General features: G+C 44.9%; 1 long non-coding RNA gene across 1 annotated transcript; it reads right to left on the bottom strand.

The window, feature by feature from the left end:
• Positions 1-2,201: 2,201 nt before the first annotated feature.
• Positions 2,202-3,454, bottom strand: LOC130590002 (uncharacterized). The gene is made up of 2 exons (XR_008967570.1): positions 3,389-3,454; positions 2,202-2,400 (listed from the first exon to the last, which is right to left on the bottom strand). It is a non-coding gene; the product is annotated as an uncharacterized LOC130590002 (long non-coding RNA).
• Positions 3,455-9,012: the final 5,558 nt, after the last annotated feature.

Below are 9,012 nucleotides of genomic sequence, written 5' to 3'. Positions count from 1 at the left end.
CGGAGGTTATCCAGGGGTCAATGAGCCCCAGGTAACTTGAGGGAGTTAAGTTACCTCGCTCGAGGTTACCCAGCGGCCAATGAGCCCCGGATAACTCGTGGGAGTTAAGCTACTTCGCTCGAGGTTACTGAGGGCCCAATGAGCCACGGGTAACTCAAGGGGGTTAAGTTACCTTGCTCGAGGTTACCCAAGGGACCAATGAGCCCTAGGTAACTCGAGGGAGTCACGCTACCTCACTCGAGGTTATCCAGGGGCCAATGAGCCCCAGGTAACTCGAGGGAGTCATGTTACCTCGCTCGAGGTAACCAAGGGTAAATGAGCCCTAGGTGACTCGAGGAAGTCATCTTCTCTCGCTCGAGGTTACTCAGGGGCCAATGAGCCCCAGGTAACTCGAGGAAGTTCAAACACCTCGCATGAGGTTATCCGAAGGCTAGTGAGCCTCATAACTCGGGGAAGCAACCTCGCTCGAGGTTACCCAGGCGTCTCTGGTTCACTCGAGGGGTATGACACCGTAGCGCTTGACGGGTGCCGATCCCAGCGACGACGATGGCCGAGATATCCCTCACTCGATCGGGGTTAGGTGCCTATAGGTAGGCCTTTGTCCTCCATCCTGGCGCTGATTACCGGGGGAGTTAGAGCTCCGGCTAGGAGGTTTTCGTGGTGGCGCAGCTGGGCGCCTATGCTGGGGTTAGCTAAATTCCAGTCAAGCCTCGAGGAGCTAGGGAAGACTGGGCCAAGAAGCTGGCGCTGTTGGGCTTTTTAAGAGGCCCAAGTATTTGGCATTTTAAGGTGTCCCTGAGACCTTCAGGATACCAACCGTCCTTTTCAGGTAGTCTATATAAACGAGGGCAAGTACTTTATTTTGTTTATTTTGTCTCATTGTATGCTCTGATCCTTTTGAGATTTCGCCCTTCTTTTCATACGATCTCGAGAGCCCTGAAGGTCGGTTGCTTTTCTTCGAGTTGCGGACGAATCTCTAATCCTTTTATACGAGGTACGATCTCTCTCCCCTTATTTCTTTCTTTTCCTTCCTTATGGATTGCACTGAGTGGAGCTCCCCATCGATGGATTTGGGGGGAACCTCCTCTAGCTCGGGGACCCCACCTCCCTTAGTGGAACCTTTGTTCGACAAGATCTTAATTGGAGGGGTTCTTGTGATGTCTGCGGCTTTCGAGTGCCTAGATCCTACTCAGTATCTCGATGCCCTACCTTACTCGAGTGACGGTGTATCCATACTTTCTGATGGGGAGGGAGAGTTAGACAACCCCCCCCCCCCACTCTGTTACCATTGCTCGATCCCGGGCCGTAGGATTTACTTAGATGACCTTCTCAATAACCAGGTTGTTCGAGTGATGGAGGGAAGCAGTGAGACTAACTCTCTTACCGTGAGCACGAGCGGTGGAAGTGAGGAAGCGGTTGCCTGCCCCGGGGAATAGCCCACTTCCACAATCGAGGGTCGTTTATGGACTTTATATCGGAGAATCTTCGATTCCTCGAGAGCTCTTTCTTCATCAGACATCCTTATGCTCTCTATATTTCGTAGCCTACCGAGATGGTCTGCACCCCACCGACGGGTTGCATTGCGATATACAAGGCGCATCTCGAGTTAGGGTTGAGATTTCCCCTAGACCCTTTTATAGTCGAAGTGTTGTCCTCTTATGGTCTGGCTCTATGTCAGCTCATGCCTAATAGCGTGGGCTCGATGGTGGGGTTCCTGGCTATTTGCAAGATGATGGACCTTCGGCCTTCTTTAGTCCTTTGGAGGAACATGATGAAGCTTGTCATCATGTCCTTAACCTCGAATGGAGAAGGTTGGTGGAGCTTCCAGGTTCGCTACCCCTACAAGGTCGTCGGGACTATGCCCCTTTACTCGAGGGCCCTAACTTGTGGTTGAACAGATTTGGGCCTCGAATGACGGAGGACGAGGCTAGGGTGGCCATTTACTGTCAATGTCTTACCGTCCTCGAGAGGGGTGACAAAAACCAATTTCCTCTGTTCTAGAATCCTGCCGCGGATGATCTGAGCAACGAGCATTTCCTGTCGACAATGGAGTTAAGCCCAACCTATCCCTAGTGTAACACCCCGATAATTCTCTCCTTCTATAAAATACATTTAATAATAAAACCTTAGAGAATTACCCAGGCATTATCGCCCGTGTGATAACGTTTCGGCTTACTCAGAATTTTGCAGGGGAAAACAACTTATTAAAAATCAACTTTATTAAAACTTATGAAACCAAAAACAATGGTCAAACTAAACACACCAACCTAAAACTATTGTCTGAAAACATAAGCTCCTATGAAAACAACTTAAATGGTTCTAATAATACAAGAGTCTCTCCATTCCAGATTCCCCAATGATATGCATCTTCGAACCTGTAATGTCAATGCCGTCTCAACTCTACTCCCCCGAAGGATCACCACAGGATCAATAGGCAAAGCCATGATCACAAACAAGACAAGCACGTAATCAGCAAAGCTGAGTACTACATATCAGACATACATAATCCTAAACATGATACTACAAAATATAACTTGCAGGAATAAATAATAATAAAACATATAATAATCTGTAGACGACTCTTACTGAACTAGACTCTAAATTTTATTTCTTTCTTTAAATGGAATAGTTATTGGACGAGTTGTCTATACCAGAAAATAGGAAATATGGGAGCTACCACATATTCCAAAATTGACCTGCGATATCGAGGAACCTTTAAACTAATGAGGAAAGGTGATCAATCCAATCCTAGAAAGCCATGGGCTACCACCATGTACTCCAACCCTTAGTGTCCAACTCTAGACGTGCACCAGTCTAAAGCCTATAACCTATTCTCGTTTCACTTCACGTTGAATATATTTTAATACTTGTGTTGACACCAACCAAGCAAATAACACATAACTAAATAATCACACAATCATAACAGAAACTCTTTTTATCTTTAGATTAACAAGTGATCACAACTCATCAATCAAGACTCCTTTAACTTCTTTTATACTTTACTAACTTGCTTGTTGAACTCAATCAACAATAAACTTTACCTTTATATATATAGGTATAACTTGTACTTACCAAATAAGATCCACGGTTCTTATAAGATAAATAAATAATACTCAAGAATCCATGTAAAACATGATTCAATCTTACTTACATTAATTCACTCACGAATTAATAAATAAATTGGACTTATCTGCTTGCATCAAACTTCCATACAAACATTAATACTCATAAATACTTCTAGTTTACATGTAGCACACAGGCAAATAATATGTAAAACAATTCCAGTAATCATATATATGAACAAATAGAGTCCTATACATGATACTAATAAATAAAACATCCTTAAAGCATGTTTCTAAATCATATAGCACATAGACAATGTACGTACCTTGTATAAACAAATCTGTAGGCCACTTTTACGCTCTAAAAGTCTCCTACTACGAAATCTCCGCCTAGAAAATAAAATAATAAAATAAATACTTCGAACTAAAAATTTACAGCAACTTTAAAATGATCAAAACCCCCTTAAACGTGTTTTAAAATCATTTTGACGTATTAAACTTTCGTTATTTTTAATCCCTAGTATAGTACAACTATTCTAGTGATTAAAAATTATTTAAAACCCTTAAAATACATATTTTCTAAAATTACAGCACTTATAAAATTTTATAAATCTTCTGAAAATATATTCAATACTATAAAATTATATCTAACCAAATCTCATGATTTATACTTTATAAATATAGTTTCTAGTGATTAAAAACCCTAAAAACTATAACTTTCATAATAAAAACTGAAAATAACTTAATATAATAAAATCTGGAATTTATTATACTATTATATATGACAGCCGAAATATTTTTAGGAATATAAAACAATAATTTAAATCATAAACATGCTAATAAGTAATAAAATAATATAAACTAATACTTTAATGGAATCTTGAAGAGGAAGAAAAGAAAAACAACCACAGGAGGAAGGAAGGGCGCCGGACAGCTGGCAGCACAAAAGGGACCGGCGGCAGCAATATTTCAGCACTTGAAAAGATTTGTGACGTTTCTTGTTGAACAAGAAACGTTACTTAGCGAAGAACAAACAAACTTTTGAGAAGAAACAAGAACGACGCACACCAAGGAGAAGAGAGAGAAAGAAAACGCCGAGTGAGAGAGAAAAAGAAAGATCACGTGGAAAGAGGAGAGAGAAATAAAGTGTGTAGGGTAAAATTTGGGTTTTTAGGATATTTAAATAGAGGCTTTTCCTTTTGGGCTTAGGAAAAGAGATTTTAATAAATAAAACTTTGATGACTAATAAGATGGGCTCATTAGGACTTTAGTCATCAAATAACCCTTTCCCTTTTTATCACTTTTGGGATTTCGATTCCATTAAGCTTCCTTTTCAAATATACTTTTAGTAATTAAAACTCTTATTAAAACATGCTTAATTAAAACATTACAAATTTTATTAAGCTATGAAAAATAATTTCAGTTGACTTTTAAAATAGTCAACCCTTTTTAAAAGTCAAATCATTTTCCAACTCATTTGGATTTAAACATTACTACATAAATACTTTAATATATTTATGAAAATCCTTTAAAATTGTGAGGCATTACACCTAGGGTAGGGACTTTTGTATGCTTAAGGCCCTCGACCACTTCTCTTTCTTTTAAATATGTTCTAACTGTTTTGTGTTATTTTTCAGTCATAGCTCGCCAGGAACTGGACGAGGAGATGCAGAAACGACTGACCGCCAATCAGAGGGTTCAGGAGCAGCTCAAGATGAAGCTGTCCGAGGGTGACACCAAAGTCCCTCGAGCCCCAAAGGTAACCCTCGTTTATGAGCAGTTGTGTATGACATCCTTGCTTCTTTCTAGTTCATCTTCTTTTCAGGATCCCTCAAAGAGGCCGAAGGTCCGCCCCTGACCAAATTTGCTATCGTCACTCCTCGAGGGGAGGCCGAAAGGAGGGTTGTGGCGCGAAGGACACTCCTCGACCGACAAGGGAGACCCCGAAATCCAAGGGGAAGTCAGTCGAAGCAATAGATGCATAGGACGTCTCCTTAACTCAAGTGGAAGAGCTTCCTATCTCGAAGAAGAGGAAGACGGTGGAGTCCGAGACTGATACCCAAGACTCCACGTAGAAGTCTACTCTCGAGAAGGTCGACCTTTTCGATTCGATGGTTAAGAGATTTGTCTCGAAGCCAGACCTAAAGGTGATCCAGAATCTCATCGAAGAGGAGGAGGCCGAACAGCTCCACTCATCATGGATCGACGTAAGTTAACTTCTTCCACTTGGTCTATTGGTTATACTGTGATTTTTGCTAACATTATCCTTCTTTCAGCATTCGATTCGCATGGCGGTGATGACCCACTGTCATACTGCGGGCTTCCGCAAGCTTCGAACGGGTTTGAAGCAACAAACCGAGCTGGCCATCGAGCGTGGCAAAGAGATCGAGGATCTCAAGAAAAGCTCGAAGGAGGAGAAGGAGCTCTGGCGAAGGAGAAGGCTACTTTGGAGCAAAGGATCCGTGATCAGGTGAGCCAACGGGACAGTGTCCTGTGCAATCGAAATCAGATCATCGAGGAATGGAAAACCTCGAAGGCCGGCATGGAGTTTGCGGCGGACATGAGTCTGGAGGCCTCATAGGTTGCTGCTCGAGAGGCCGTGGGGAAGCTTCAAGAAGCTTTTGCGAAGGTATATCCCCAGGCTGACTGGCGGGCGGTCGAGGAGGAATATGATGCGGCTGTTGACGCCGCCTTCAATGATGACAATGACTCTGCTGGATGATGTTATTGATATAGGGGACCTCTTTGGAGGGGACGCCCCACAACTCGAAGACCCTGCTGCCGCTGGGCCTGTCTTTGCTCGAGAAGAGGAGGCAGAGGAGGAAGACTCGAAGGACCAAGGGGCTTTTAGCGACAGCTCCTCCTCCGAGAGCGACGAGGAGGCTGTGTCTGAGACCTCGAGCAGTAACAACTCGAGTAGTTCTTCTTAGTTCTTGTATTTAAGTAGTTTATTGCTCCTTTGATCGTACTGAAATTGGGTCCTGCGTGGCCCTTAGGGTTTTTTTATGCTCCCTTTTGATGAAAATGAAGATTCATTTTTAGCTAAGCCTTGAATGGCTCACGATGTAGTGCTTGTCTTAATGGAAATGAAGATTCATTTTTGCCCATCTTCATTCCCTGCCTTTCGTTTAGTATCTCGATGTCGTATGTAGTTCGAGGCCTATGGCCTTCGTGTTTTAGACCACAAGACCTGCGACCTATGCGGGTGCGAAGCACGTGAGGTTCTCTCCCGGGCCCCGACACGTGAGAGCCCATTAGGGGATAAGTAATTACTGCTCTTTCTAGGGCTTTGTGATCTGACTTGTCTATAAGTACGGACAATTAGCCCTACAGATTTCATAATTTTGTCCTCTTTTCCCCTCTCTCTCTCTAAACTTGATTTCCACCTCTCTCTTAACCTCGACTGGCAATGGCTCAACCTTTGATTACTACTGAGGCCCTTTGAGCGGCCAAGCGTCGAAAGCTGGCCAAGGCCGGCTTGAACTTGTCTTCGACCTCGGGGGCGGTTACGGGGACCCCCCTTGGTAAAACTCGAGGTCGACCCCCCCATCGAGAAAGGGAAGCAACCTTCTTTCTTGGCTCCTAAATCTGAGCCGAAGGAGGTTAAAACCGAGGCCCCAGCTTCGGTCAAAATCGAGGACCCTCCTGCCTCTTCAGCGTCCATTATCTCGAGTGCTATCGCAATCGCGACAGCCTCGAAGAAGAAACCTGTGCCTGAAGAGGCTATAAGGCTGCTCTTTTCTGCCCTTTCGAGGGCCGAAATGGCTGCAAGGTTTGACAAAGCCTCGTAGCATCTGGTGACGGAGCTGAATGAGTAGGCGTGCCTGACGCCCGATGGCCAGGAGGTCGAGGCCATCAAGGCAACCATGACCGAGGTGAGATGATTTTATCGGACTTTGTTTGTTTATATTAGGAGTACTTTAACATTTGATATTCTGCCAGGTGACATCTTCTCTTTATCAGTTGTCGATTAGGGTGCTAGCTCTGGCTCGAAGGTCTGTTCCCGGCATAGCTGCCGGGACTGCTTCGGGGGAGATGTCCTGGGTGGAGAGGCATACCCTTGTCAACCGCCTGCGCCTAGCCGAGATACGACTCTCAAAGACTGAGGACTCGATGGCTCGGTTTCTTAAGGCCTTCGAGGAGAAGAAGATGGAGCTGGAGCAGGCCGTCGAAGTCGCCCTTAAGCAGAAGGATTCTACTAGCAAAAGGCACAGGGCGGCTGCCAAGGACTGCAAGAAGGCTGAGGAGCGGGTCGAGAAGGCTCGAAAGGATGCTGAGGAGGTCATTTCTAAGGCTCGGGAGTGCCGGGAGGCCGTGGTCCAGGGCTGGAAGGATTCTGATGAGGGGAGGACCTTCCTCGAGGACGTCTCTCTGCAAGCCTCTGAGCAGGTCGAGGCTCTCCGGAAAGTGCGGTTAGTCCTCGAGAGGCTTGCCCCCAGTCTTTCCTGGACCGAAGTCGAGGAAGGCGTCAAAGCGCTTTCCCAGGAGGAAGGGATTGCTGAGGTGGTACAGGCCGAGGGCCAAGCTCCTTCATCTGTCAATCTCAAGGGGTGAAATGTGGCTCTTCTCCTCTTCTTCACGGTTTCCGCAACTCGAGGGGTGGACCGTGGCTCTTCTTCTTTTCTTCCTGCCCTTCCTTTTTCCTTGTCTTTTTTCCATACTTTTCTTATGTCTCCTACCAGGGTTAATATTGGACCCTTAGGCTTTCGTGTTTGACTTAAGCTTTTTCTTGAACTTGTATTGTAGCGACTTCGATAGCTTGTACTACGATTAATGGAATAAAACTTTGTTTGTTGCTCATTTTATTAGTTTGTCCTTCGAGCTTTTATGCCTTTTACTTTGCTTTGGAACTATCGCTAAGCCTGAGTAATCTCAAGGGCTTTTTAGTTTGTTTTTGTTGTACGGTAGTCAAGCAATTCACAAAAAGGCTTTTATAAATGATGCCCAAAAAAGACTTGCAATGTTTACAACGATCTTACATCGATTGACATGCTTTCTAGTGCCTTAGAAAATGACTACAGGAGTGTTGTCCTTACAAAATGACTATAGGAGTGCCCATATGGTATGCCCCCAAGCTCGAGGGATAAAACAATTCGACATAAAATTTGCGAAGGTTGTCTGCGTTCCATGCTCGAGGAAGGGGACGTTCATCCTGGTCTTCGAGACGGTAAGTGCCTGGGAAAACTATCGAGGTCACTCGATATGGCCCTTCCCAGTTGGGCTGTAATTTTCCCAAGCTAGGCTATCGTCCCGTGGACTCGAACTTCCTGAGCACCCAGTCATTGATCTGAAAGGGTCGATGCTTGACTCGTCGGTTGAATAACCGGGTGAGCTTGAGCTTATAGGAGATGGCCTTAAGGAGGGTTGTTCCTCGAGTCTCGGGAAGGAGATCAAGGGCAATTTTCTTTTCTTCGTCGTTGATGTCTTGATCGTAAAACGTAATACGGGGCGTGGAATGCCTAGACAGGCAAGACAGTCTCGCTCCCATACACCAAGTTGAAAGGTGAATGACATGTTGCCTCTCGAACGGTTGTCTTGGTGGACTAGAGAATTCTAGGCAAGTCATCGATCCATGAGCCTTTTGCTCCTTCGAGCATCGTTTTAAGCTCTTTCAAGACTACTTTGTTGACTGCCTCAGCTTGCCCATTAGGCTAAGCTTGACTGACAGCAGAAAATCTAGTTTCAATGCCAAATCTCGAACACTAGTCGCGAGTAGGGCCGCTGTTGAACTGTCGGCCGTTGTCTGATATGAGTACTCAAGGGACCCCAATCCGGGTGATCAAGTGCTGCCAGATAAACTGTTGAACTTGCTTATTGGTGATAGAGGCCAGAGGTGTCGCCTCGACCCACTTAGTGAAATAATCGATAGCGACCAGCAAGAATCTACGCTGCCCTGAAGCTGTAGGGAATGGCCTTAGGAGGTCCATGCCCCACATGTCGAAGGGCAATG

Source organism: Beta vulgaris, chromosome 9, assembly GCF_026745355.1.
Source record: "Beta vulgaris subsp. vulgaris cultivar EL10 chromosome 9, EL10.2, whole genome shotgun sequence".
Taxonomy (NCBI): Eukaryota; Viridiplantae; Streptophyta; class Magnoliopsida; order Caryophyllales; family Amaranthaceae; genus Beta; species Beta vulgaris.
Note: the sequence above shows the minus strand (reverse complement) of the source record. Positions and strands in the feature narration are given on the sequence as shown.